General features: G+C 43.8%; 1 protein-coding gene and 1 long non-coding RNA gene across 4 annotated transcripts in view; one reads left to right on the top strand and one right to left on the bottom strand.

Moving 5' to 3' along the window:
• Nucleotides 1–27599, bottom strand: part of LRMDA (leucine rich melanocyte differentiation associated) — a 1351091-nt gene that overhangs the window by 284846 nt on the left and 1038646 nt on the right. The window lies entirely within an intron of this gene.
• Nucleotides 1237–26008, top strand: LOC146350568 (uncharacterized). Of its 2 annotated transcripts, XR_014789317.1 has the most exons (5): nucleotides 1237–1555; nucleotides 3460–3524; nucleotides 6712–6783; nucleotides 19528–19595; nucleotides 25733–26008. It is a non-coding gene; the product is annotated as an uncharacterized LOC146350568 (long non-coding RNA). The 2 variants fall into 2 exon arrangements; XR_014789316.1 differs by lacking the exon at nucleotides 19528–19595 and having other exon boundaries at nucleotides 1258–1555.

The following is a 27599-nucleotide window of genomic DNA, read 5'->3' as shown; positions in this document are numbered from 1 at the left end:
CACTCTCCGGGGGCAGGGAGGGAGGTGGGAATTGCTGCAGAATCACGATCCCTCTGCTGCTCTTGACAAAATGGTAGCCTAGGGAGGGGAAAGTATCACACTGTGCATCATGCTGCAGATCACCTCCATTCGCTTTAAAGGAGGGATGATCTGTTGTGCAATGCACAGCATGATCCCTCCCTCTCTGGGGCAGCACCTTTGCAAGAGAAGGAAAGAGATCACACTGTGGATCACCTCCTTCCTTAAAGTGGCACATTAAAGAGGTGAGTTCTCCCACCTCTGCTCATGCAATCCCCACTATAACCAAAATGGATGCCCTTTTTGTTGGGGAGGGAAGGTTTCATGAAAGGGGTGTCCCGTATTTCAGTTCAGCCCTAGAACCTCCTTGTTTTACAGGTCAGCAAGCAAAGCTTTGCTCCGTATGACTTTACCAGGAAAGACCAGATTATTGGCTACAGTTAGGAGGGCTTTCTCAGTTGTGGCATGCATTCTGTGGAACTCTTTCACCACCAGGCATGGCTCCCCTCAGACTTTTAGAAAGTCAGTGGAGACCAATTTACACAGCAGGGCTTCAGGAGATTGCTAACAGCCATTTCTTTTATTCTTTTCATGGCTAGTTTATCATATTTAATTCTACTTAATTTTTCTGTTTTCATTGGTAATAATTGTTGGCTGTTTTGTAACCGTTGGGGTCTGAATATTAGTATATACATTATTGTGAAACATATTTCCATTCACAAGAGATTAGTTTCTCGTATACTATGTTTTCTTGTATAAAGGTGGTATATAAATGTAAAAATTAAAATAAATACACCTTGAGTATCTTCAACAGCGTCTGGTTTAAAGGCTATTTACCCAACATGTAGAGACCAAGGACTAGCAATCATATTACACGTAAGCTTTGCTATCTTTAATTATTTTTCCTTCTTTTGACATACTAATGATTAAAGATTAATCTATATGATGGAAACTTGATCCTAAATATTAATGGTTAATACAAGTCTACTATTATTAAGCTACATTACTCTTTCATAAGATGACTGGAAAAGTTAACTTAGTTTAGGGAGCCTTTACGGTGTGGTGAGAGAAAGAAACAAGAGCTGTACCTGAAGCGTCTTGCCACATAGCTTAGCTAGCAGAAGGGGGCGCTGTAGTGTAATCTTTTTAAAGATGCAAAGCAAGAGAGAAACTTCGTGCATATTAAAGCTAGAATTTTGGGCCCCTGGTGTGCTCAAAAGGATTGGGCAGGTATTCAGTACAGATAGCAGGTTGTTCCTGCATTCTGCAAGTGTTTAATGTTGCTTAAAACAATATTGCTACACATACAGGCTTCAACAACATTTTAAAGGATTTATTTGTGGTGTTGGTTCTCCAGAATCATTTAATTAGGCCAGCCTTGCATTGATGTTTTTATTTAAGACTACTGAAGCTCAGAAATTGTACTGTTCAAGATTTGACTGGCAACCACAATACTGCCATCAAACCTCTGATAATGTACACTTGGAGCCAGTGGCAGGCAGGATCCGGCCAGCGAGGACTTTGCTGGGAGGCTGAGGTAAGAGATCCGATCCTCCACGGACTTCGGGGGGCTGGATTCAATAGAACTGGGGTCCGTGGAGGATTTCTCCACCATCCCTAGTAAATGATCTGGAATTAGGAGTGAGCAGTGAAGGGGCCAGTTTGCTGATGACACCAAATTATTTAGGATAGGTAAAACAAAAAGGGATTGTGAAGAGCTCCAAAAGGATCTCTCCAAACTGGGAGAATGGGCATCTAAATGGCAAATGCGGTTCAATGTAAGCAACTGTAAAGTGATGCATGATGGGGCAAAAAAATCCCAACTTCAAGTATAGCCTGATGGGATCTCAGCTAGTGGTGACTGACCAGGAAAGAGATCTTGGGGTTGAGGTGGACAGCTCAATGATGATGTCAACCAAGTGTGCGGCCACTAGGGATGGGGGAGAAATCCGCCATGGACCCCAAGGAGGCCAGATTCCAAGAATCTGGCCCCACTGGGGCCTGTGGCAGAATGGAGCACTCACCTCCACCTCTGCATGGAATCCTTCTGGGTTGGATCCATTGCTGCCTTGATCCTGTGGAGCCGGCTGCATCCCTGGCGAACGTCGATATGGCCGGCAGCCATTGCCGTGCCGTATCGCTGTAAATCAGGCTCTGGACGCAAATGGTGCCCGCTATGCCATTTGTGTCCGGAGCCTGACTTACAGCAATACGGCACGGCAATGGCTGCCAGCCGTATCAACATTTGCCAGCGAAGCAGAGCTGGTGGCCGGCTCCGCAGGATCAAGGCGGAGCGGAGCCGGCCTGGATGGATTCTGGGGGGAGGAACGGATCGCCTCCCCCACCCGCGGACCCTCCCACCCGCAACGGGGTAAGTGATCCACCCATCCCTAGCGGCCACTGTACAAAAAGGCAAACTCCATGTTAGGCATAATTAGAAAAGGAACTGAGAATAAAACTGCCAATATCATACTGCCCCTATACAAATCTATGGTGCAACCACACTTGGAATACTGTGTACAGTTCTGGTCACCACACCTAAAAACGGTATTGTAGAGCAGGAAAAGTACAGAAAAAGGCAACTAAAATGTTCAAGGGGCTGGAGCATTTCCCTTATGAGAGAAGGTTACAACAGCTGGGCTTGTTTAGCTTGAAACAAGGGAGGGTAAGGGGAGACATGATAGAGGTGTACAAAATTATGCATGGTGTGGAGAATATGGACAGGGAGACATTTTTCTCCCTCTCTCAGAATACTAGAACCTGGGAGTCATCCTATGAAGCTGATTGGTGGAAGATTCAGGACAGATAAAAGGAAGTACTTCTTCACACAGTGCATAGTTAAACTATGGAATTCACTACCACAGGATGTAGTGATTTATTTATTTATTGCATTTATATCCCGCCTTTTTTCCTCTTGCAAGGAACCCAAGGCGGCTTACATGATCCTCCTCCTCTCCCTTTTATCCTCACAACAACAAGCCTGTGAGGTAGGTTGGGCTGAGAGTCTGTGACTGGCCCAAAGTCACCCAGTGAGCTTCCATGGCTGAGTGGGGACTAGAACCCAGATCTCCCAGCTCCCAGTCCAACACTCTTGCCACTACACCACACATGGCCACCAATGTGGATTGCTTTAAAAGAGGGTTGGACAAATTCCTGGAGGAGAAGGCTATCAATGGCTACTAGTCTTGATGGCTATGTGCTACCTCCAGTACCAGAAGCAGTGAGCCTACGCACACCAGCTGCTGGGGAACATGGGTGGTAGGATTCTGTGGCACTCATGCCCTGCTTGAGGGTTTCTGGTCGACAGCTGGTTGGCCGCTGTGTGAACAGAATGCTGGACTGTGGTCTGATAGAGCACGGCTCTTCTTATGTTCTTATGAGTGGAGCCTTTCCTCTTGCGGATTTGTACAATCCAATAATTCTCCTTTTGTTTTGTAACAGGACTTCGTTCTGTCTACTGCTTTGGTGAGGAAAGGCATAGTCAAAGGCAGTAATTCCCAAACAAGGTACCGGGACACAACAATGTGTCATGACAGAGCTGCTAGATGCTGAGAGACATATATGTATTAAAGAATGAAAGGGTCCTGTGAGCCCAATGTACCCCCCCCCCCAAGGACATTGTCCCCAGATTCTTCATGATTCATTGCTTTCTTCCAATCGGTCTCCAGTGAGGAGCGGTCATTCTGCTAAGTTGGATCACTCTCACTGCAGAGACACAGAACAAAGCTGCCTTGCCTCAGAGCGAGCTTCCCATTCCACTGCTGCATATGCTATTGCTTGTGCTTCCTTCCTTCTAATCAGGAGGCATGGCCAGATCAGTGACTCGCACTGAAAAACAGGCAGGGACTCCTATAACATCCGGCAATTCTTCCTCATCCTCTAGAAATAACCCCCACTCAAGCTTTTAAGAGAGATGTTTCTCTCCTATTTTAATTTAGAAACCAAGTGTGCCTCAGTTACCAGACATTTCGGAACCACTAGTCGTAGGCTTCAACAGAACCAAATCAACACACAGCCTTATGGGTTAATATATGTTTTCCCCTAACATGTCAGGTGTTAGACTAGGAACTGAATTTTCTCCCCTTTACTCCAGCCAATTCCTGCTTTCTGTTTCATCTCCAATCTCCCAGAGACTCATCAAAACTGCGATTTAATTACATCTTAAGGGGGAAAAAAAGAGTGTAAACATGGCTCCTTTTTATCTCCTGATACATCTGGACAAGTAGACAATGTGCTAAAACAAAATAAATCTGGCCTGACAGTCACTTCAAAGGGTTCAGCAAGGGGCTTGCAGCTACTTAAGGCACAGGAATGCTGTTGCTAAGCATCCTTCTCCAACCTATGAGCCCTTAAGAGAAGAGCTTTTTCTTTCTTTCAGAAGGAGCTGAGGAAAGTAGAGAGCGGGAACCAGGCAGCAAAAGGGAGATTGGGGATTTGGTGAGGATTTTGAAGTCAACAGAGAATTGGTTGATGAAAAACAGTTGGTCTTGCCTCTTAAAAGACAGTTTCACAATGAGATGGAAGAATACACATGGATAGATCTATTTATTTTTGTAAATCTCCCATAAGAAAATAAAAGTATTTGGACATTTATACTTGCCCTAAATTGCTATGCCTGTTACACATTCAAGATGAATTCACTTCAGACAACCCATTTTCTCCACAAACATTCATGGTCTTTGCAATGGGTAGGAGATCCACACTACAACTAAGTGGTCTGAATGAAGTGTACTGTGCAGTTGACTCTGCAGCCACAATACTTTCAACAAGATGCCATCTCTAGTTTGTTAAAACTAACCTATCACATCATTAGATCCCTTCAGATAACCTTATTCCACTGGATTCTGACTGAGTTATGGCTGCAAAAACTCTTAAGTATTGTGATAAAAAAAAATCTTAACTCCATGATGGATCAACAGCCCCCCAACAAAATCAGCACAAAAATTCGTATGCATTTTTTGCACATTTCTCCTACTGTATGCGGTATGCATGTTTCCCATTCTGTGCATTTTCCTCTGCCCAATATGATACATTTCCCTCCTAACATAAACATTTTGTGCACATTTTTTTGAGTTGCAAACTGTATTGCAAAATTCTGAAAAGTGCAAATTTTCGTGTGCAACTGTGTTCTGATTCGTGTATATGTTCAGGAGGTATGAACTGAGTAAGTTCATACAAAAATTCAAAGTGAATTAATTTATCCTCCATCCTTAATCATGATGTCATGAAGATGCTTTACCAACTGACATAGACAGATGATTATTATATACTATCTCCTCCCTCGAAGTGTAGTGACAGAAGGTTTGGCTTTTCATTAACTCTATTGGTGTCAAAGTCTAGTCTGATGAAACACCTAGCATCTATTCCCAGAGCAACTTGGTCATTTTGGCCTACCTTTTCACTGAGAAACTTGTGTTGAGGCTGTACCGCTTCAGACTGCATAATTGAAAGCCCCTCCATAGGAATAAAATAAATGTATTAATTTATTAAGCAAATTAATAAATAAATCCTGTGCAGAGTAAACTAGGCTTGGTTAGAACCCAATCGCCCTTATCTCGAATGTTCTGTCTGAAATGGATTTTTTGTATGAAGGAGCATTCAGTCCTGTGTTTCTCCCAACTGCAGTCTGAAGAGGTCAGACACAGGTTTGCCATCACAGTGGGAATGTCACCTCAGTTCTTAGGTTTCAATATACTCCAGAAAAAGCAGTCTCTGCTCGTGTGAGAACACACTTAATCTGTGATATCTTCATGTTCTTGTTCATTATATCACTTTTTGTGATGGTTTTGCCTTATGTAAAACTTGTTGCAAGGGCACTTGATGGTATAAAACACATCTGTAGTCTTACAAGCTGTGAAGTTTTGTTTTGTTTTTAAATAGCAAGTTTTCCCATCACTGGGATTGATGAAGAGTTTAACTTTGTCTGTATTGCTGCAATATTTATCGTTTCCACAGGCAAAATGCCCTTGTGGGGATGCAGCTCCTGTCAAAACATTTTGTGTTGAAGCCATATTGCTGTGCACCAGCCATTTTCCTATATTTCTGGTACATTTCAAAGCAATAGTAGATCTGGCTTGGCAGCCTGGCACATCTTGCAATAAATACCAGTACTGAAAGATGGACTTCCTCAGAGATAACAGCAACGTGGTGATATCTTAGACTGCATATAATTCTGTCACTTCTAGATTTTTCCTTACTTCTCAATAAATTTTCCCTTTTACAATATTTCACTCTTGTTAAAGCAATTCTATATACATCATCAGACTAGGCCCCCTCTGCCAAATCCCTCTACAGATCCTGTGTTGAATTCCAGAGCAATTGGGTCTATCCCTAAGAAACCGCCCATATGACAAGTTAGATTTGATATGAATAAAGTAATAATTACCATTTTTCATGTAAACATTACAATCTGTGGGCTTCCTTTAGAGCAAGGGTAGGCAACCTGGTGCCTGCCAGATATTTTAGACTACAACTCCCATAATTCCTGTCCATTGGCCACGTTGGTTTGGGATTATGAGAGCTGTAGTCCAAATATCTGAAGGTCTCCAGGTGGGCATGTCCAGTCACAAAAGACCCATTTGCCAAAGGCAAACTGATGAGGCTAAAAGAAAAGTAATGTGCCAAAGAACCTAAGTACAAGGCAGAGATGTGGTCTGAGCTCCAAAATACAAACCTGCTCTTCTGAATCCACAGTTTTCTGCTCTACCACCCATTTCACAGAAGACAAACTGATGAGGCTCAGAGAGCGAAGAAACTGAGTACAAGGTATGTATGTATGTATGTATATATGTATTTATTTCCAGCTCCTCAGCCAAAAAAGGCTCCCAGTGCAGCTCACAATCAATGAACAAAGAAGACAATCCCTGTCCTCAGGCTTACAACCTAAAAAAAGACATGACACATAAGGAAAAGGTGATGGGGAGGGAAGGGGGGGAAATTATGTAGACTGTCAGCAAGGTAGAGGTGGAGTCTGAGCACCAAATGCCAAATTTGCCCCCACAAAGCAAAAGACGGATTACACAGAAGACAATGTGGTGCTCAGAGAAATATACACACATGCACCTTGCACACACAAAACCTGTAAAAACACACAACACACCAAAGCAAGCAAACAAGCCAGCTAACATACACTATGCTACAAAATAACAACAGGCAAATCACACACACAGCACAGGCACAGTGCCCCCTCACTCCCTACCATCCTGCCTAACCCCCCCATCTTGCCCCACTCCCTAGCCCTCCAGGATGCCCACCACCACCTTCAGCCCACCTTTTATTTTTTCTGGATGGGTGGACACACGTTAAAATGAAATGCTGGGCTCAAGCCACCCACCATTTTTCTTTTCTAAGAATGCCTCTGGGGCCCACATAGGGCTCACAGGCATTCTTCAAAATAAGCGTAGCAGTTGAGGCAGTGTGTTGCTTTGCAGTTAAAATTCAAAAATAATAATAATGAGTGCCAGGGAGCCTAGAGGACACCGTGGGAGGTGTCTTCAGGCACATTGGTGCCCACTAGCACCACACTGGGGACCCTGGATCCACAGAACGCTGGTCCCAAAGCTGAGATGCTGCCACTCAAATGTCTGCCTGTACATGGTGCACAGAAGCCACAGAGCAAGGCTGGGAAATATACAGGCCTTTGCAGAGCCACACGAAAACCATTGCAGAAATGCAATGTAGTGTTGAGGTTGAATCCTAACAAAAGCCAGAGATTCTTTCTCGTACTCAAAGAGTACCAAAAACATCCATCTTGTAGATTAATGAGAACTGGTGAAGTATAGTTGCTAAGACACTGACGTACAAATCAGGAGGTCTCCAGTTCAAGTGTCACCTCTTGCATGAATTCACTAGGAGGCTTTAGGCAAGCTGGTATCTCTCAGCCACAATCCTTCATCTGCAGTATACAGGCAATAATACTGATCTACCTTACAGGGTTGTTGTAACAGTTATTGAGATGATAGTTTCAGAGCATTTTCAAAATAACTACATAAACGCTCGGTATTATTGTCGTCATCATTATCATATAATTTTAAATTACAATTCAAAGTACAAGTTTACATCAGAAAGGCCTTATTGTCATAATTTGCATTAGATACTTTAAGCTTGAGTCTCTACAAACAGCAAGACTGATAGGGGGAAATCTTTGAAATAAATGTGTAGAAAAAAACATTTTCTTTCTCCATTTTTTATAATTCAAAGAAGATTTTGTTTTAAAAGCAGCTTTATTCTGCATGTCTGGAAACTATCAACACTGCAAACGATTACAGAGCCAGTGATATAGCACAAATAAATAATGCTTAGCATTATCTCCAGCACAACCATATTTCCTAAACAAAGTCCAAGGGCAGCAGTAACCATTTTTATTGTCCCATATAGCTCTTATGTTCTAATTAAACAGGAGGTTATTTCCACTGCTAACAGAGCCATTTATCTTATTTGAGTATTATATAATATTTATTTTCCCTTTGCCAACCCCAGCTTGTGTGTGTGTGTGTGTGTGTTAAAAATAGTCTTCAGCATGGTGACATGCCTTTTCACTTGGCAATAGCAGAATGGGTCATTTGAGAAGGGTCAATAAATAAACTTTTTTTGTTTGCAATTGCCCCTAAAACAAGATAAAGCTGACACTTTCTCTTCCCCTCTAGCTTTAATAAAAGGGCAATGAGCTGTATTATTAAAGATATAGGTCAAGCAAACCTGATGATTTCAATCCTGTGGGGTGCTTTAAGACTCTGTTGTCATATTACCAAGATTGTTCTGTTGGCTCCTAATTATTCCTCTTGGTTGCTTCACATTTTCATGTGATTTCTCACACACTTAATGTCAAACTTGATAAGCTGCTCTGTGTAAAAACACTACATTATTTCCTCACTTGTTATGTTAATACAGTGCAGAAGCTGCAAGAATGCTTTAATCTAGCTGACAAGGATAATGTGGTCTAGAAATGTAATAAACTTTACCAAGGTGTTCCTGCCCTGAAACATTCCATAGAGATAGACATCTTAAACAAACATAAATACACACACACACACACACACAAATTGCTAACCTCCGTTTTTGTTCTTATTTCAGTAATTTAAAAAAACAAAATCAAAGCATATCTGTGTTAAAACTGTTTATGCTGACAACATATGATATGTTCTTCCCATGGATAATTGCAGTTGTGCAACACAGAGTTAACAAGACTGTAAGATGACTTATCAGAGACATCTGGAAACAATTTTCATGAGAAAGACATATTGCTTAAGTAGCAGCCAACCTCTTTGGTAAAGGTACCACACGTTATGTTAAAGTATGAGATACTGCAACTCAAGCGTGCATCACAACACATATGAAAACACCTGTCCAAGCCTATATAATTTGTGACCCACCAAACTAAATTGCCCTTGTTTAGATCGCATGTTTCCTGCAAGCCCACGTACGTGGCCTTTGCTAAGCTGATGTCTCTCAGCTTCAGCATCCCGCCTATACTGATGTAACATATAGGGTGATTGTAAGGATTACTGAGATAACATATATAAATCTCTTTGAACTCTGCATTGTTGTATATGCTATGTATTATTGTTCTGTATTTCTTCAGATCAACAACTTATTTCACAGTAGCTTACTTGATACCTAGGAAGAGACACTCAAAGCCATTAAAAGCAAACGAACATTCTTACTTGACCATAGAAAGTGCTCTTGCCATGTAGAGCCCACAAATATTCTCTTGCTTTTAAAGTATCAGAGCAATTCAACTGTTGACATATATAAAAGCTGTAGAAATGGGGGAAAGAATCTGATTTCCACAACAGCTTTCCAGAACATCGCAAAAACGAAAGGATCCCAAATGTAATCTCAAAAAAACCTACACAAAACTGGCTTTCATGCTGCTGCTGACTCCACTTGCACGTACAAGAGAGAGGAACACATCAGTTGCCTTACAGAGTTCACATTTAGCAGAAGACAGTTTATTTTCAAGAAGTCGTCAAAACATTTTTGTAGAAAAGGGATGGGAATATTGCTCCTGAAAAGTAAGTATTGTTTTGTTGTTCCAAGGCTAACCTTGGATTACATGGTCTTATCTTTGTCTAAAGATAACTTCATGGTAAAAAGCAGAGGACTATTTGATGTCTTGAAGATATTACAATTTATTTTCTGGAGGGCAGATAACTAGGGATGAGTGGATTCTTCCTCTTCTGTTCCTTTATTATTCTTTGGGTTTGCTTTGCGTGTGTTCCACTCCTCCTGAATTCCAGTATAACCAGGAGAAATTCTAAAATTAATTTTGGAACTGGGGAATGAATAGTTTGCTGCAGCTCTCACTTCTTTTGCATCTTTCTTTCCCCCACCCTTGATATCAATGCACAAGTCTAGACTGACAAAACCATGTTTAAAAATCCATCTTGATGTGATTGTATGTATGAATTGCATCAAATTCTTTTTGTGCATGTTTTACTGGTGCAATGATGTGCTCTTGTGCATTGCTGAAACACCATGCAAAAAGAATCCTGATGATCAGTGTATACAATCGAATTTAGTTTGCTTGCTCCTTCTGTTTTATTAATGCACAGAAGTAAAATACTTTATAAAATTACTATTTTAATAATACTTGTATTAAAGATATGCCTGATACTACCAATACAAATTACAAAAGAAAAGCCAAGCAGAAAATAGCCTTCCATCTGATTCTGCCTCCTCACCCTGTGATTATATCCCTTGGAGACTCTGAGAAGAGGCTCTGAAACTTCAGGTCAGCCCCTGAGTCTTGGCAACCTATTTGCAAGAGAGTAAGATTAAGGTATCAGATTAAGGTCTGATTCAGGTGTTTGTAAACTGCTCCAGATAAGTTGGTCTGGGTGGCCCCAGAGGTGCAGATGCATGGAGGAAGTGAAGTATGGTCAGATTCTTGGCAGTGATTCATACAAGTGCTGTGCAACAGCTAAAATATGTGCCATTATGCTCATGCAAATCACTGATGGGAAACAGCATCTGTATCTATGAACAACATGATGCATCAAATGCTACTTCCCCCATGCAGGTGTGTCCCTGGGGCCACACACCTGCAAGTTCTAAATATATCTGAACTGGCCCTTCCTCTCATTAGCTTTTCTAATGACATCTAGATCATGGGAGGAGTTTGTTCAAGCTCTTTTGAATTTGTAAATGTCATTTTAACAATTAGTGTGTGTGTGTGTGTGTGTGTGTGTGTGTGTGTGTGTGTGTTTTAACTGTAACAGATTGCTAATACAGCTTTTTGAATTTGGCTTCTATTAATAACTGTTCACAGAAAAGGTGCTGGATATATGAACAATTAAACAGAATATGCATGTGAAATATTGTGAAAGCAATACCACAAATATTGAAATGATTTTAATAAAGTACTGTAATTCTAACAAAATGACTTCAACAAACATTTAGTATCTGGTCGATCCAAAACTGACTTTCTAGTGGGAATGTTCCTTGACCTATCTTTAGGGATGGCACGGGTGCCAGATTCAGTTCGGGAATCTGGCGGACCTGCTCCTGCCTGCACCCCCGAGCCCCGCTTGCTGAGACCCTGCCCCTGCTCGCCCCCTGTCTGCGCTCGGCGAATGTCCTGCACTCACCCCTGCAGCCTTGTTGAGCTTCACAGTCACCATTTTCTGAGTAATAAAATGGCAACCGCGAAAATGTGCAAATTTGTGCACACGTGAAAATGTGCATTTTTGCAAATGCACATATTCGCGTATGCAAAAATGCGCATTTTGTGAATGCACATATTCGTGTATGCAGGAAAATGCATATTTTACAAAACTGCACATTTTCGTACACACACACCAATGTGTGCCTTTGCAAAAATGAGCATTCCACATGAGACTATGTGCATTCGTAAAAATGCGCATTTTTGCACATATTAAAATATGCACATTTTTGCGCATACAAAAACATGTGCATTTTTGCAATCGACATTTTATTTCTTTTAGAAATGGCGACCACGGAGCTTGACAAGGCCACTGGGGTGAGTACGGGCTACTCATTGAGAGTGGGAGGGGCTTGAGCATGGTCTGGGGACCAGCGAGTGGGGGCAGGGGTTGGGCAGCAGTCCGGAGAACCCAGACGGGAGTGAGTTCGCACATCCCCACCTATCTTCTAAGTGGTTCTTCAGATTGCTTTGAAATCAGTTAGAAGGCATGCCCCCACATGCTAATTATTATTAATAATAATTAATTATTATTAATTATAATAATAATTATAATAAATTATTATTAATTAATAGCGTTCCCTTATTTTCGCCGTAGTCTACGTAAATCTTTACGTAGACTAGACGTGCCAAAATAAGGAACGCAAATGGGGGCCGCCATTTGCGTACATGCTTTTTTTTTTTTCAAAGTCACCTGTGATAGGCTACGTGACGATTTACGTAGCCTATCACGGCTGACTTTGGAAATCTAGCCGTGATAGGCTACGTAAATCGTTACATAGCCTATCACGGGTGTGTGTTGTTGTTTTTTTACTTTACTTTTTTTTTTGCAATGGCGGCGGCGGCAGCCGGTCGGGAGACCAGCCGCTGCCCCTGCCCCCACCGAACCACTGCCGAACCGCCACAGGGACCCGCTGCCGAGAGGGACATTCGCCGAAGGTAAGTCCCATCCCGGGGGGGGCGGGGGGCCGGCGGAGAATTTCCCCAACACTTTCGGGGGGCCGAATGCCTCGGCCTCCCGAAGATTCGTGGAGAAATTCTCCGCCAACCCTAGAAGTCACTCTGAAGGACTGTAAGAGCATAACATAAACAGAGCCCTGCTGGATAAGACCAAGGGTCTATATAACTCAGCATCCTGCTTCCAACAGTATTAGGATTCTTAATATTAAAAACAACAACAATAATATAGGGCCATCCATGTACATGGTGCTTGGCAAAGAATGCGAGGACAAGACCATGCCTCAAGAGGCTTATAGCCTGGAACAGCCCTCCCCAACCTGGTGTCCTCCAGGTGTGTTGGATTCCAACTCCCATAATTCCCAGCCAGCATGGCCACATGTGGAGGGCACCAGACTGGGGAAGGCTGACCTAGAAAATGACACAAATGAGACAAGAAAAGATAATAGCCAACCATAGTCTTCTGAAAAGTCTACAAGCAGGGAATCAAGGCAACAGCTATCCCATGTTCTCTGTTGCCAGCATATGGTACTCAAAGGTATATTGCCTCCGAATATGGAGATTCCATTTTAATTATCATGGATAGCAGCCGCTGATAAATCCACCAACTGAGCAATGTGAAATGGGGTGTGGAGGGCTGCAAGGGGAGGAGGGAATGGCCCCAAACAGACTTGGATCTAAGATAAGTTAATTTGGGAAAGCTTACAAAAGGAAAGTTCCCCATCCTCCCCCGGGCAGTCCCCCATGCTCCTCCCCAATTATTCAGGAGCCTGCCCTCCAGAGAGGCGGGGGGGGTGCAGGTGACTGCAAGGAGGAGGAGGAGGGCACTGGAAACTTTTCTTCAGCTTTGCCACTGTGGATCCTCGCACTCATTGAGCTGGGTTCCCTTTCAAGCATGCCTCCTTAGGTAGCTCTAGCTAGCTTGCCCCAACTGGTGCTTCAGCCAGTCAGACGAAAGGGCAGGCAGGCACACTGGATCATCTGGCCACAGTCTTCCCCACTATGGTAATGTACTCCTATTTAAATGAGATAGTAATTATTTCTAAATGTGCAGGTATACATATAAATTAGCATATGCAGATTTTATGTAAACCTGTCCTCTTTTGTCCTCCTTTTCAATTATGTGTGAGCAGCCACCCTAAATGTCACTTAGAGAAGCTGGCACAAATTGCTCTCTTGTAATCTAATGTAGGGATGTCCAAAAGTCACTTACCTTTTCGCGGATTGTGTTTGCGGTGGGGGGGAGGCGCTCCGTTCCTTCCCCCGGAATCCTCGACAGGGGGGGAGGAGATCTGGTCCTCCCCCCCGGAATCCTGCCCGGCCGGCTCTGCTCCGCGGTGGCTCCACAGAGCAGCCGGCCAGGGCCGTTTGCAGCCGGAGTTCCAGCCGTGGACTGGCTGGTGTGGACGCAAATGGCGGCCGCTATAGCGGCCGCCATTTGCATCCAGCCAGGCTGCTGTGATAGGTTACGTAAGTATTTACATAGCCTATCACGGCAAGCCAATAAAAAAAACCCCTCAAAACAGCGTTCCCTATTTTTCGCCGTTTTAGTCTACATAAATATTTACGTGGGCTATTACGGTGAAAAAAAGGGGGAACGCAAATAGCGTAGTGGGCGCCATTTGCGTTCCTTTCCCCCCCTCCATAATAGCTTACGTAAATATTTACATAGGCTAGAAACGGTGGGGAAAAAAGGAACGCAAATAGCGCCCACTATGCTATTTGCACTCCCCTTTTTTTCGCCATAAATATTTACGTAGGCTAAAATGGCGAAATATAGGGAACACAAATGGTGGCCGCCATTGCTGCCGCCATTTGTGTACGCTGGTTTTTTTTGGGGGGGGGTAGCTGTGATAGGCTACGTAAATACTTATGTAGCCTATCACAGCTGCAAGGACGCCAATGGCAGCTGCAGCAGCCCGAGCGCGGCCGGCCAGGAGACCAGCTGCTGGAGCAGCCGCCGCCGGAGCCGCCACCGCCAAATCCACCGCATCCGCACCAGGTAAGTTCCATCCCGGGGGGATTCCGCGGGGAGGTGGGGTGGCAGGAGGCCGTTCTGCCACGGATTCTGGGGGGCCAGATTATAAAGAATCCGGCCTCACTGGAATCCGTGGTGGAATTCTCTGCCATCCCTAATCTAATGTAGACTGCACTATTTACTTTTTGGGATGCGTTTGCCTTCACGATGCTCTGCTTGCATATTTGTAACGGAAGCACAGCCAGCATAAGGAGTCAGCATTGTTGGGCAAATGCAGGGGCCCACAGCTCTGCTGAGGGCCCACTGCAGACCCTCACAGCATCCTAGCCTTGCTGTTCTTCATGCTTCTTGTCACTGCTTGTTCATGTGCCCTCCATGAACACACAAGCAGGGACAAGATGAATGAAGAGATGGCGCAGCATCCTCCACTTGCCTTGGGCCCAACCCAGAGGGAGAGGGAAAACAAACGGGCAGCAGCCGAGATAGTGGCAAAGGCGGTACTGAGGGCATCTTGTCCAAGCGTCCCCCAGAATCTGGAGCTGGCACTGTCAAGACACCTCAAGTCTCCAGTGCTCTCTTATCAAAAGAAAATGAGATCCTGTAGCACTACATCTGGGATTTCATATGGTTTCAGAAAGTGGGGAGTGCATAACACTACTTTTAATCACATTACAATTCTTCCATTTATTTCATTGTTTAATATATTTTATCCTGCCTTATCAGTAACATTATTCCAAGGGTGGCATGCAGTAAAGTAACACCACATATCCCATGGACCATTCTTCTACTTCCTCTGTGCCCTCTTTAAATATCCCCCTGCCATCCTCAGTATAACTTGTGAATGTGGCAAATGCATGTTTCCAAACACACACATCATATAGGAACATGAATCAGTGACTTTCTACACCTTACATGGCAGCAAACCTGTGTTTGTAATTTAGTGTAACCTTGACTCCTGGCTCTTGGATGAGTGTATTGATATGATAAACATTTTTCCAGATTTGTTTGTCCCATTTGCACATCACATTTCTGGTTGTGTATTTGGTACTCTTTAGAGCATTCAGAGCACTTCACATAAATTATATTGTATTCATAACAACCCTGTAAGGTAGCTCAGTATTATTATCCCCACATTACAACATGGAAGAGGCTGAGAGAGAAAGAGAAAAATGAGAGAGTGACTTGCCTAAGATCACCTAGCAAGCGAGAATCAATCCTCAGATAAACAAGGATTATCTAGAGATCCTTGTAAAGCAGGGATGTGCAACGTTCTTGGCACCGAGGGCTGCATGAGGTGCTGGGTCAGGGGACACATGTGTATGCATACATATACATACACACACACACACGCTTCCCCCTCCACATCTCAGCCCACATTGAGGGGCAGGTTTAAAACTCCCATCCCTGCCTCTGAGGTGGGATCGCCGGGGGTGGGTTAAGGTATGGATGGACTCACCTCCGTCCATGCTTGTCGCTTGCTCGCTGAGACACCTATGCTGTCTGCCCCCACTTTTGGTGCTGCGTGAGCTGTTGGAGGGCTTGGCAAGCGGCCGGTGCAATTATGTTGAAAATGGCAGGGAAGAGGGGGAAATGGGGGAAGAGCTGCTCTCTTCTCAATGAAGAAGTTAAAATCCGCAATTATCCACTATAGTCTGAAGTCTCCCTGTGACAGCACTCCACCACCGCAATTTCACCCCATTCCAGCAAACAGTCAGGGAGTTCTAGCTCCCACCCTTTTTCCTGTTATGCACATTTTTCACTGAAGAAGCTAAAAACCCCAATTATCCAGTACAGCAATTGAAGGCTCCCCATGAGAGCACCCACCATCATTAAAGCAATCTGTCAGGGAGTTATAGCTCCCAGCCCCTTTTTCCTTCTCCGGTCACTTTTCCCTGAAGAAACAAAACAGCTATGGGAGGCGGGGGAGGAGAAATGAGCAATTGCACTTTTGCACAATTTCACTTTTGTGCAGTTTCACTATAGTACTAAAGTGCTATAACAAACAGAAGCAGCTCTGCCAGCTATATCTGGGGGAGGGTTAAATGCACAGCTATTCTGTATCACTAAAGTGCTTTAGCAATTTTGAGAGAATAAAGGCTTTATACCAACAATGGCTGGTATATGGGGGGGGGGAATGCACAATTGAGGGTTTTGTCCTGATCCTGCAAATCCCCAAGGGTTTCTTTCTGCCACTGCCTTTTTGTTGCACCTGGGATTTTCCCGTCCTCTGAGGTAATTGTGCAGGGGTTTGGTGCAATGAGTGCCTCCTGACTAGAAGAGGCTGCATGTCAAGTGTGGTCCCAATCCTGCAAACCTCCAAGGTCTTATAGCTACCACCCCCTTTTTGGTTCACATGGGATTTCCGCTCCTTTGTGAGTTATCATGCAGGGTTTTGATGGTGTGTTCAGTGCTTCCTGACTAGGAGAGGCTGTGTGTGAAGTTTGGTCCCAATCCTGCAAACCTCCAAAGTTTTATAGCCATCACTCCCTTTTTGGTGCACACAGGATTTCTGTTCCTTTGGGAGTTATAGCTCCCACTCCCTTTTCAAGCTGCAAAGTAACACAAGCATCAGAGAAGTGGCAAAGTTACACAAGCATCAGAAAAGCAGGAGAAGTTGCACATGCATCAGAGAAGCTCCAAAATAACACATGCATCAGTGAAGGATCGTGATTCCCTGATCATGCATGCACCCCCAATATAGTGAAGTTACACAAGCAAAGATGAGATGAGGCTGCTATTTCTGTAAAAGCAGTCTCACACAGAATGGGGAACAGCTGCCATTTTGTGCATAATTAAGGCTCTCTACAGGAACAGGCGGCCCCAAAACACTCACTGGCCACTTGGCAAGCTCTCCAGCAGGTAGGGATGGCGAACAATTTCTCCCCGAAACTTCGGGGGGCCGAGCGCCAACGTGTTCGGCCCCCCAAACAAGTTTCGGGGAGAAATCCTCCAAACCCCCCTGCCCCCCGCACCCCCCCTGGGACGGGACTTACCTTTGCCGAATGTCCCTCCCGGCGGCGGGTCCGGCCGGCGGTTCGGCGGGTGTTCGAGCGGGGCGGGAGCAGCAGCCGGTCTTTCAACCGGCTGCCGCCGCCGCCATTGCAATAAAAGAAAAAAAAAAACGCCCCCTGATAGGCTACGTGACGAGTAACGTAGCCTATCACGGCTAGATTTGCAAAGTCAGCCGTGATAGGCTACGTCAATCGTCACGTAGCCTATCACGGGTGACTTAAAAAAAAAAAAAAGCGCGTACGCTAATGGCGGCCCCCATAGGGAGCCGCCATTCCCGTTCCTCATTTGGTCGCTGTAGTCTACGTAAAGATTTACGTAGACTACAGAGACCAAATAAGGAACGCGAATGGCGGCTCCCTATGGGGGCCGCCATTAGCGTACGCGCTTTTTTTTTTTTTTTAAGTCACGATTGATGTAGCCTATCACGGCTGACTTTGCAGATCTAGCCGTGATAGGCTACGTTAATCGTCACGTAGCCTATCAGGGGGCGTTTTTTTTTTTTTTTTAACTTTCGCGTTTGCGGCCGGGCGAGGCGGGAAGCCTCCTCCCCGGCCTGAATTTCGGCCGGGGCAAGGCGGGGAGCCCAATTCAGGCATTACTCAGCCTGAAAGTCAACATGGAGACATCAGGGCTATGGGGGCATGTTTTGAGCCCCTCCCACCCCAAGATCACATGGTTTCTCCCAACCCCTCATATGTTCTAGGTGATCTTCTGCATCAGGGAGCCTTTTCTATCCATGAAGGCTCTCCCCCTGATTTAAATCCTAATTTTAGGGTCCTAAATGATGGGTGAGCAACACCTGAATAGGGCTAAAGGGTGAGCAACACCTGAATAGGGCTATACACTGGATCTGAACCTGAATTTGTTGCTACTTAAGGTGTAAAATGGCCATTAGTGTAAATTGCTTCTGTGTTTCGACATGATAGAGTTCTAAATGTCAACTCTCCTCTTCCTGTTTACCCTCATATCTTGTCTCCTCAACTTTTAAAACAAAGTAATTTACAAAGTTAATTGCACAAATGCACCCATTGGCTTGATTGTATGTGCAAACCACAACAACGTTTTGTTTGTATTTAATCTGCTGCATGATTACAAAACAGAAAAGAAAAAAATCTATCCCCTCATGTAGAAATGACCCATGTCTGCTGAACATACAATACTCTGATTAATGGAAAGGACTAGTATGGATCTTATTTCTCTGCAGAGCCTTAATTTGGTGGCAAAAACATAAACACGAAGCACAAGATACTGTCAATATAACAGTGTAACTTCTAATTTATGCCACACTGAAGTGTGAATTCCACGGAAAGACTGAAATTTCAGAATGTTTTGCTGAGCCTTCTCCCCCCAAAGTAAAAAAAGTAAAATGAACGAAAAACACCTTTTCTGCATATACACATGCAAAGCACCCCCAGCATAGATAGGGGCAATTCAAATACGCAGAAACTGACATGGTCTAGTCAGAGGCACTCCAAAGTGTTTAAGTGCCTGAGGCAGAAAATCCAAATGCTGCCCTTCCTCCCCCTTCCCTCCCCTAATTTTTATGAGATTGTTCTTCAAACATATTTTGTTCTTAGAACATTACTGCAAAAGTGCAGTGCAGTCTTCCGCACTTGGAAGAAATAAAGTTCCTAGAGACTTTGCCCCAATTATCAAAACTTTTCTGTTGACAGTTTCTCACTACTCATGCACAGCAGCTGCTCTTTGAAATAACCGTTTACAGGAAAATTATCCAAATGAAGAAAATACTTAGGCCCAGATGCAGGATTAAATTCAGTGGAATAACAAAACGACACAAACATCATCTTTGCATTACCCTAATTACACATAAGCAAAAAATTAAATCCAATTAATTCCATCATTATTTTGATAATGGATATCTAATGTCATTTATTTACAGTGTAATCCTATAATTCTGAGCAGATCTCAGAAGTGAGCCCCACTGAGTTCAATGGCGCTTACTCCCAGGTAAGTGAGTAAAGGATTGCAGATTTAATCCACACTTGATACAGAAATAATTTTATAAGAATCTGCATAGCGCTTTGAAGTCTAAATTGACATGGCCAAGAGCAGATGATACTTTCTCCCCAACCTTCTCCCTACATCCACTGGGGAAGTGACATTCCAAATTTCTGCCCCATCAGATATCCAAGCATAGCATAACTGTTTTGAGTAGCACATAGTTATGAAAAATCCAATATGCATAGGGTCAATTCCTAGATTGTATGCTTCAATTGGACTTCAATTGTACTATTGAGGCCTAAGCATGTTCCCTTTTTTATACTGTGCCCTATTTAAATGCTTCAGGGGCCTCTTTTGTCTGGGAAGCGGAGTACAAATTGCAGAAATAAATTTGTGTCGATAGAGCTAACAAGCCTACAATTCATCTTAGTATTAGCTGATACTAATAGATACTGTCATTAAACCTAGTTTTGACATGAACTTGTTATTCTGTGTATGCTTTGCATTTGTAGCTAGTACTGTATTTGTATTTATTAGCCTGATTTGTATTTTGTATTCCTGCTGGCTGGTCTGTGACCGTAATTAAATAAAAAAGAGCTAACAAGCCAAGGGGGAGAGGGGCAGAGTGGAGTCTGGAGGCAACAGGGTCAAAATCGTTATTAAAGCAAAAACAAAAGATTGAATGAGTGTTAAAAATGGGTACTGCTCAGGTGAATTGTACCCTCCCTCACCTACAGTGTGAGGTAGAGCTGGCCTGAAATTTCTCAGAAGACATTTTTTTCTGAGAAAATTGCTGAGATTTTTCTTTTTCTCACCCCCCACCCCCACCCCCAAGTAAAAGAAAGCCACCACCATTTATTATTATTATTATTATTATTATTATTATTACTACTACTACTACTACTATTATTTTACTGTGGCAAATATCCCACCCACCCACCCCCACACACACCACAGAATGATGCTAAGTCCAGGGCATTGTGCAGTCAGGCTGCAGTGGATGAAAAAACAAGCATACTTTTGGGGGGAGGAAAGAAAGAAAGAAGCTGTGCTAGGGTTGAACTGATAGTAGAAGTGATCAGGGAAGGAAGGATTTTGAGGTTGTACTAGGGATGTACAAAACTCTCCTTACCTGGCTCTGCCGGGTTCCGCTCGGGGGGGAAGCGCTCCGTCCCTCCCCCCAGAATCCTTGCTGGGGGGGGAGGCACGGAGCGCCTCCCCCCTGGAATCCTGGCCGGCTGGCTCCGCTCCGCGGGGATTCCACGGAGCCGCCGGCCGCCTCCACCAGCAGCCGGACATCCGGCCCCTAGCTAGGAGGGATGCAAATGGCGGCGGCTGTAGCCGCCGCCGTTTGCATCCCTGTAGTCAGCCGTGATAGGCTACGAAAAGACTTACGTAGCCTATCACGTCTGGCTTTAAAAAAAAACAACGTACGTACGCAAATGGTGGTGGCTACAGCCGCTGCCATTTGTGTTCCTTATTTTTGGCTACACTATTTGCGTTCCCCTTATTTTTGTCGTCTTAGTCTACGTAAGACGGCCAAAAATAAGGAATGCAAATGGCGGCGGCCATAGCCGCCGCCATTTGCATACGCGCGTTGTTGTTGGTTTTTTTTAAGCCAGACGTGATAGGCTACGTAAGTCTTTACGTAGCCTATCACGTCTTGTAAAAAAAAAAAAAAACCCCGACAAGACTGCAAATGGTGGCAGCCAGTCAGAAGAGCAGCTGCCGCTGCCGCCTCCAAAGCCGCCGCTGGAGCCACCGCCGCCCGGAAGATCCGCCCCAGGTACGTCTCGTCCCGGGGGGGATCCACGGGGGGGCAGGCTGTTCCACCACAGATTTTGGGGGGCTGAATGCACTGGCATTCGGCCTCACCGAGATCCATGGTGGAATTCTCTGCCATCCCTAGGTTGTACAAAAGCCCCCTGAGAGTTTTTGCTAGTTTTATATGAACATGTTTTGCTGTCCTCAGAACTCCAGAGATGTTTCTCCTGAACAGGTGTCTCCAAATTAGCCACATAATTCCCCAGCTCTAATGATGATACTTTCTTTAGAATATGTTAACCTAGATTTTTAACTATAGTTTTGTGAAAAGCATTATTATCCACTCCAAGCCCTTGAAACCAATACAAGCCAGTTGCATTGTATTATAAAACATTTCCCCATAACATTTCAGTAGCAGGCATCCAGTGAATTCCTTGCAGTTTGTAATGGACCTGCGTACTCTGTAAATGTGTCTGGTTATTTGAAAACCTGCTGCTGCACCATCTAGATCTACTAATAACATATCGTGAGCTGCTTAGGAAGAGTGGGGAAAATTATGTTAGCATGATGTTCTGCTCAGCAGGAAGACTGTTGAGTGCATTTTTTTTTAATGATTTACCAGTTCTACTTGACTGAGCCTCACCCTGTAAATGGATCATATGATCACTGATCGCAAGTTAAACGGCCTTTTTTATTTGCATGGTATGAGTAGAATGCCTGTTGTACGGTACCAGAGGCTCGTGTGCAGCTATATGTAAGACATGGCAAGGTTACATCCAACAGGCGGTTAATGGCTCATGCCAGCAAGCCTCCAGCTGAAAGGCAGCACATGAGGTTGAATATTAAAGATGCAGATGACCCTGCAAGTTGCGAGTTTGGGGTGTGTGTTTATGGTTGCTTATGGAACAATTGTAACCAAAGGCAAAAATTAATAGTTTCTATCAACAAAAGAAGCCAAAACAAAACATTTTCCTACCTTGGGTAATTCAAAGGTGAAATGAAAATAAAGATGTCCATATAATTCTACCCTTTTTCAACAGAACACCACTATAGTCTGTGATATAGGTGATACTGCATTATGCGACATCACCGGCATCCACTTACAGCAGCCTTCTTCAACCTGGTGCCCTCCACATGTGGAAGTGTAATGGTCCATGATGGGAGTTGTAGTTCAATACGTCTGAAAGGCACCAGACTGGGGAAGGCTGACTTCCATAAATGGGTTTTCTACCTTCAGAGAACAATTTCCATATTGAGTCCTCTACTTTCTGCAAATTGTGGAAGATTCTAGGATGTGTTGTAATGATCACATTCAGTTCATGATGGGCATGGGCCAGTAGGGTCGCTTAAGGAACTTTTTACGGACCTGATTCACTGCTCCTGGACTAACGTGCTGATCAAAACTTAGCTATCTGCCAGCTTCCTGAATGTTCCAATGCAGTTCTCAACTCAAAAAATGTATTAAGATCCTTTAAAATGTGTGTTTTGGACAAGTATATGCTTACAAATTGAGAGAAAATATTTTTAAATACATATTTAAATGCCTTTGTCATGCTTTTTTTAAAATAGTAGATTAAGGTGGAACTGAGACTAAAAGGACTTATGGATGAACACATGTAAAAGTGACCATAAACAGACATACACCCATGTCTGCACTGTATTAACATAACAAGTAAGGTCACCCTCTGACCTTACTACTCACAATTCTGTCTTCTGACTTCACAGCATACAATGGCATATGCCCCCACACACATCCTTTCTGAACAGTGTCTGTAGGAATCAAAAAGTTTTTGTTTTTTTTTTAATTTCTACCAACCATTTAGTTGAATTAAAAATATTATTTCTAACCACTCTGTAATATCCTTTCTAGAAATGTAGGCCTCTCCACCTCTGCAAAAGTGGGTAAACTCGCATGGGACCATGCACACCTGCCTGCCCCATCCCAGCCCCTCCTCTCGTCCAAATGCTTGTGACGTCTAATAATTGATACATACGCAAGTAGAGTCCAACTACGTCCAACAGGTGCAGTCTTTTACCACTCTCCAATTTTGAGGAGTAAGAAATAGGGCCACGTATTACTGGGTCTGTGTTGGATTCTTACACACATATCCTATAGTTAGAAGTATGTCCAATGAATGAAGGTGAGGTACACAATCCTGCTGCTTGTGAGGTACATGAGGGGTATGCAGGAGGTAACAACATTTAGTTTTAGTTCATTTGGTATTGCTGCTTACAGAGAGATGAAACGTACATTTAAGAAGATGAGAGAGTAACAAAGAAAGCCAGTTAAGAAACCGCTGTCTGGTCCAGAACACAGGGGGCACCTTTTTCATGGACACAGAGAGCAATGCCTCTCCACTTCAGATAGAAAGCAGTTGTGGGAGGGCACATTGGCCAGTTGATCTCTCCTTCAAGCAGGCTGCATCATCACAAGGTCATAATGGCCAGTCTCTCTCTCTCTCTCTCTCTGTGTGTGTGTGTCTGTGTGTGTGTGGAGTAGGTAGCAGCAGCAAAATATAGGCACAATGATTCTCTCTCTCTGAGGAAGGCAGACGCAGGAGCATATGGGTGTGGTCTCTATCACTGAGGTGGATATATTAACGGGTATATGGGCACCATCTCTTTTTCTCTTCTTGTGGTGAGTAGTAGCAGTGTGTAGGCACAGTGGCCACCAGCATCTCTCTCACAGAAATGGGCAGTAGTGTCTGGGCAGAGAAACAGCAGGTAATGAGGGGAGGAGAACTGGTAGGCAGGCATCCCAGCTATTATAGGGCCTCAAGCTCGATCTTGTCGAGGTTCTTATTTTTCCACCACCATGTTCTTCCCATCCCAGTTCCACATGCCCCCCATTCCCCGCACAGGAGCTCACATTACAGTTCCCTGTTGTAATAGCTTTCACAGTGCCCTCTCCCCAGTGCCTCGACTGTATATTGCCAAGCTGTGGCACCACTTAACAAACCCCTGTGGCAGATTCTCTGTGTGTGCACGTGCGCAACAATGCTGCTCTTGCCAATTGGCCAGGGATGCCCATCACCACACCTGGGGAGGGGCCATGGCTCAGTGGTGGAGCGCCAGCTTTGCATGCAGGAGGTCCCATGATCAATCCCTGGCTTCTCCAGGTAGGGCTGGGAAAATTCTTGCCTGAACGCTGGACAGCCACTGCTGCCAGTCAGTATCAACAATACTGGGCTGGGTGGACTAAGGGTCTGGTTCAGTATAAAGCAGCTCCTGATGTTCCTGTCATGATTCTTGCTCTCCCCATCCCTTATTCTCTCCCTCTCCTCTGGCTTGCTACATAGTTTTTCATCCAAGCCTCATGGCAGGCAGCTGAGACTGAAATACTAAAACTTAAACTAAATGACCTTTGCTTTCTTTTTATTAGTTAATACAATAACTAAAACTAAATTGATGAGTTTCATTTTAGTTATTATATTAAATAAAACTAAAAGTATCCTTATTCTGCATACCGATTTTCCCTTTCTGCAGGGAAAAAAATACAAGGAGAAAACCAAGAACATGTGTCTAAATTAAACTTTTGGAATATATTTTTGTTTAATATACTGCAGATATATTTCACCCATACAGTGAAAAGACAACGCAGGATATATGACCCAATCTACACATTCCGACCAGGTCTTTACTGCCCACATACAAATACTTACTAATTTATGCCAGTATTTACATATCCCATATGTGCACATAACATAAAATGTTAGAAATAAATTTATTTAGCAGATTTTGATACCGTTAGAGCAGAGGTGGGGAGATTTGATGGGTTATGGGACCATACTGCCCCCTAGAACCCACCATGGGTGACACATTGCTGCTGGTGGAATTGGTTGCATTCAGTGGCCAAGTGGCTGGATTCCCAGTGATTCTGCTGGGAAATGAGGCACACAGGAAGCACGTGCAATGTTCAGAAACCAGTGGGGGACATTTTAGCCTCCAAGAACACTCTGTGAATGACCTTAAAGTGGCCATTCTTGAACAAAGGAATTTCAAAAATAGGTATCAGCATGAAATTGCTGAAGTACAATTCATTAAGAAATTCATCTCTGTTTCCAGTGGTATGAATAAGGACAAAGGTGTGGGGGTTTTTAATCACACTGCATATGTTAATAGGCTCACCATTGCAATGATGTGTGTGCTATCATCCAACAACATTTAGTGAATCGCAACCCCTAAGGTAATAACCACTGTCTGTACTTTTTTGCATTTCAATTTTACATTTCAATATGTTAATCAGCCCACCACTGCAATGGTGTCTTTGTTATTACCCAACAACAATTTGTGAATGGCAACACTTAAGGTAATTATCACTGTCTATACTTCTTTGCATTTCAATTCTTTCTGACAGCACTGTTGACATTTCTCCCCAGCCCACCCCTAAATGAGAATGTAGATCGGCCAATTTGAGGTTGACACTTCATGAATCTGATGACGTGGGCAGTGTCTACGGAAGCTTATACCAGAATAAATATATTTGTTTGTCTTTAAGGTGGCATAAGATTATTTGTTGTTTTTGCTGCAACAGACTAACATGGCTACCTCTCTGGAAAATATCTGTATGGTTATTAACACATTTAGCCACTAAAAATATTTGCTATACCAGTTTGACTTGAAAAGAGAGCAAAATAAAATGTTTCTGGGCACTCATGGAGCAATCATATGTGTGTTTACTCAGAAGTAAGTCCCACTGTATTCAATGGGATTGACTCCCATCCCAGGTAAGTATGCAGAGGATTGCAGGTTCAGACTCTGATGATCAACTCCAGGGGTATATAATAATTATTACTTAGGCAAGGTATTTCATTTATATAAGTGTTTTGGATATCCTTGCTTTTAGGAACTGTGGTTGTAAATGGAATATACATCCAAATGCAGATGCTTTCCATTGTTTTCAGTGTGATGTACATCTAAATCAAGATGCTGTCCTTTGCATTAAATGAGATGCACTTGTCCTCACACTACAGAATGATGCCACAAGATGTATATGGAGTTAATAAAAAACTCACCACCTTATTGAAGCTTACAGAGATCAGCAGAGAGCAGAACATTCCTAAAATGTACTGCACTCAAAACCAATAGTGCACGCTTTCTTCATGATTCAGGTGAGATCTAGGAGGGCAATCTCCCACTGTTCATCTAACATGGGTGAAATCACTCTGGCTCCAAATGCAAGATCAGTCTAATAAGTGATCCATGCTTTTCTTTGCCTATTTGCATTAAGGGTGTGCCAAGGAGGCACCTGATGGCTTCCCCTCAACTCATTGGACAGCCTTTGATGGGAGGAAGCCACAAAGAGCCAAGGTCCCTCCTTTCCCATATCCTCTCTCAACAGACAGGTGGGAGAGGTGAATGAGTTGAGCATCCCTTCCCAACCAAGCTGCCTCAGGGAGCTCACCAGTCTATCCTCCCCATGATGCCCTTCTAGCCCCATTGAACCCACCAGCTATGGCCAACATGCTGCAGAAAATTGTGTCACTCCCAATATTACCAGCAGAGTGGGCAAAAAAAGGCATTTTCAATTGTCAACAGTAGAGGTGGCCCCCAAAATTCTTACTCCATCCCAACCAACAACTAATTCCCACAAACTAGCCCTTCAACTTTTCTATTTAATGGCATTAAAGCTGATTGCAAACATTCCTCCTACCCAACGTTATGGTATGAAGATTTCATTTTCTTCCTTTTAAGAGCATATATGTCATATTACAGCCCTTGGAGCTTCCAGAAATATATATTAATATCTAACTGGGGGAAAACAAAAAAGAATTCAAGATACCCAGTTATTTCCAATCCTGCCATTAAAACTTCAGTTATACAGTGTTCTGCACAATGGTAAAATACTTCAGTCATTAGGCAATCAGAAATATGATTAGAGTGACATTTCACATTGTTAAGACTGTGTACGTGTAACATTTAGATGGCTCACCGTCGAGGCCAGCACAAGACTTTAATGGGCCATCAGCATAGTGCTGCCGATCAGCCACCACCACCATGCACCCCTGCTTGCCTGCCCAAGCCGCCCCCCCCACCCCCATCTGCCTAGCCACTGGATGAAGTCCTCCGCCTGCCTCCCTGCCTGCCCACCCACCCAAGCTGCTTACTCGCCAACCCTCCCCTCCATTTTTTTAAAATCTCATGCTGGTAATCCTGATGGTGGCTTCTTCTCCTCTTCCTCCTCCTCCTCATCCAGCCTGGCTGGCCCTGCTGGCAAAGCGCTGCAGCACCATTTTAAAAGTTGTT

This window comes from Heloderma suspectum, chromosome 3 (genome assembly GCF_057233095.1).
Source record: "Heloderma suspectum isolate Gila_16-S chromosome 3, 16-S_ref, whole genome shotgun sequence".
Lineage (NCBI taxonomy): Eukaryota > Metazoa > Chordata > Lepidosauria > Squamata > Helodermatidae > Heloderma > Heloderma suspectum.
Note: the sequence above shows the minus strand (reverse complement) of the source record. Positions and strands in the feature narration are given on the sequence as shown.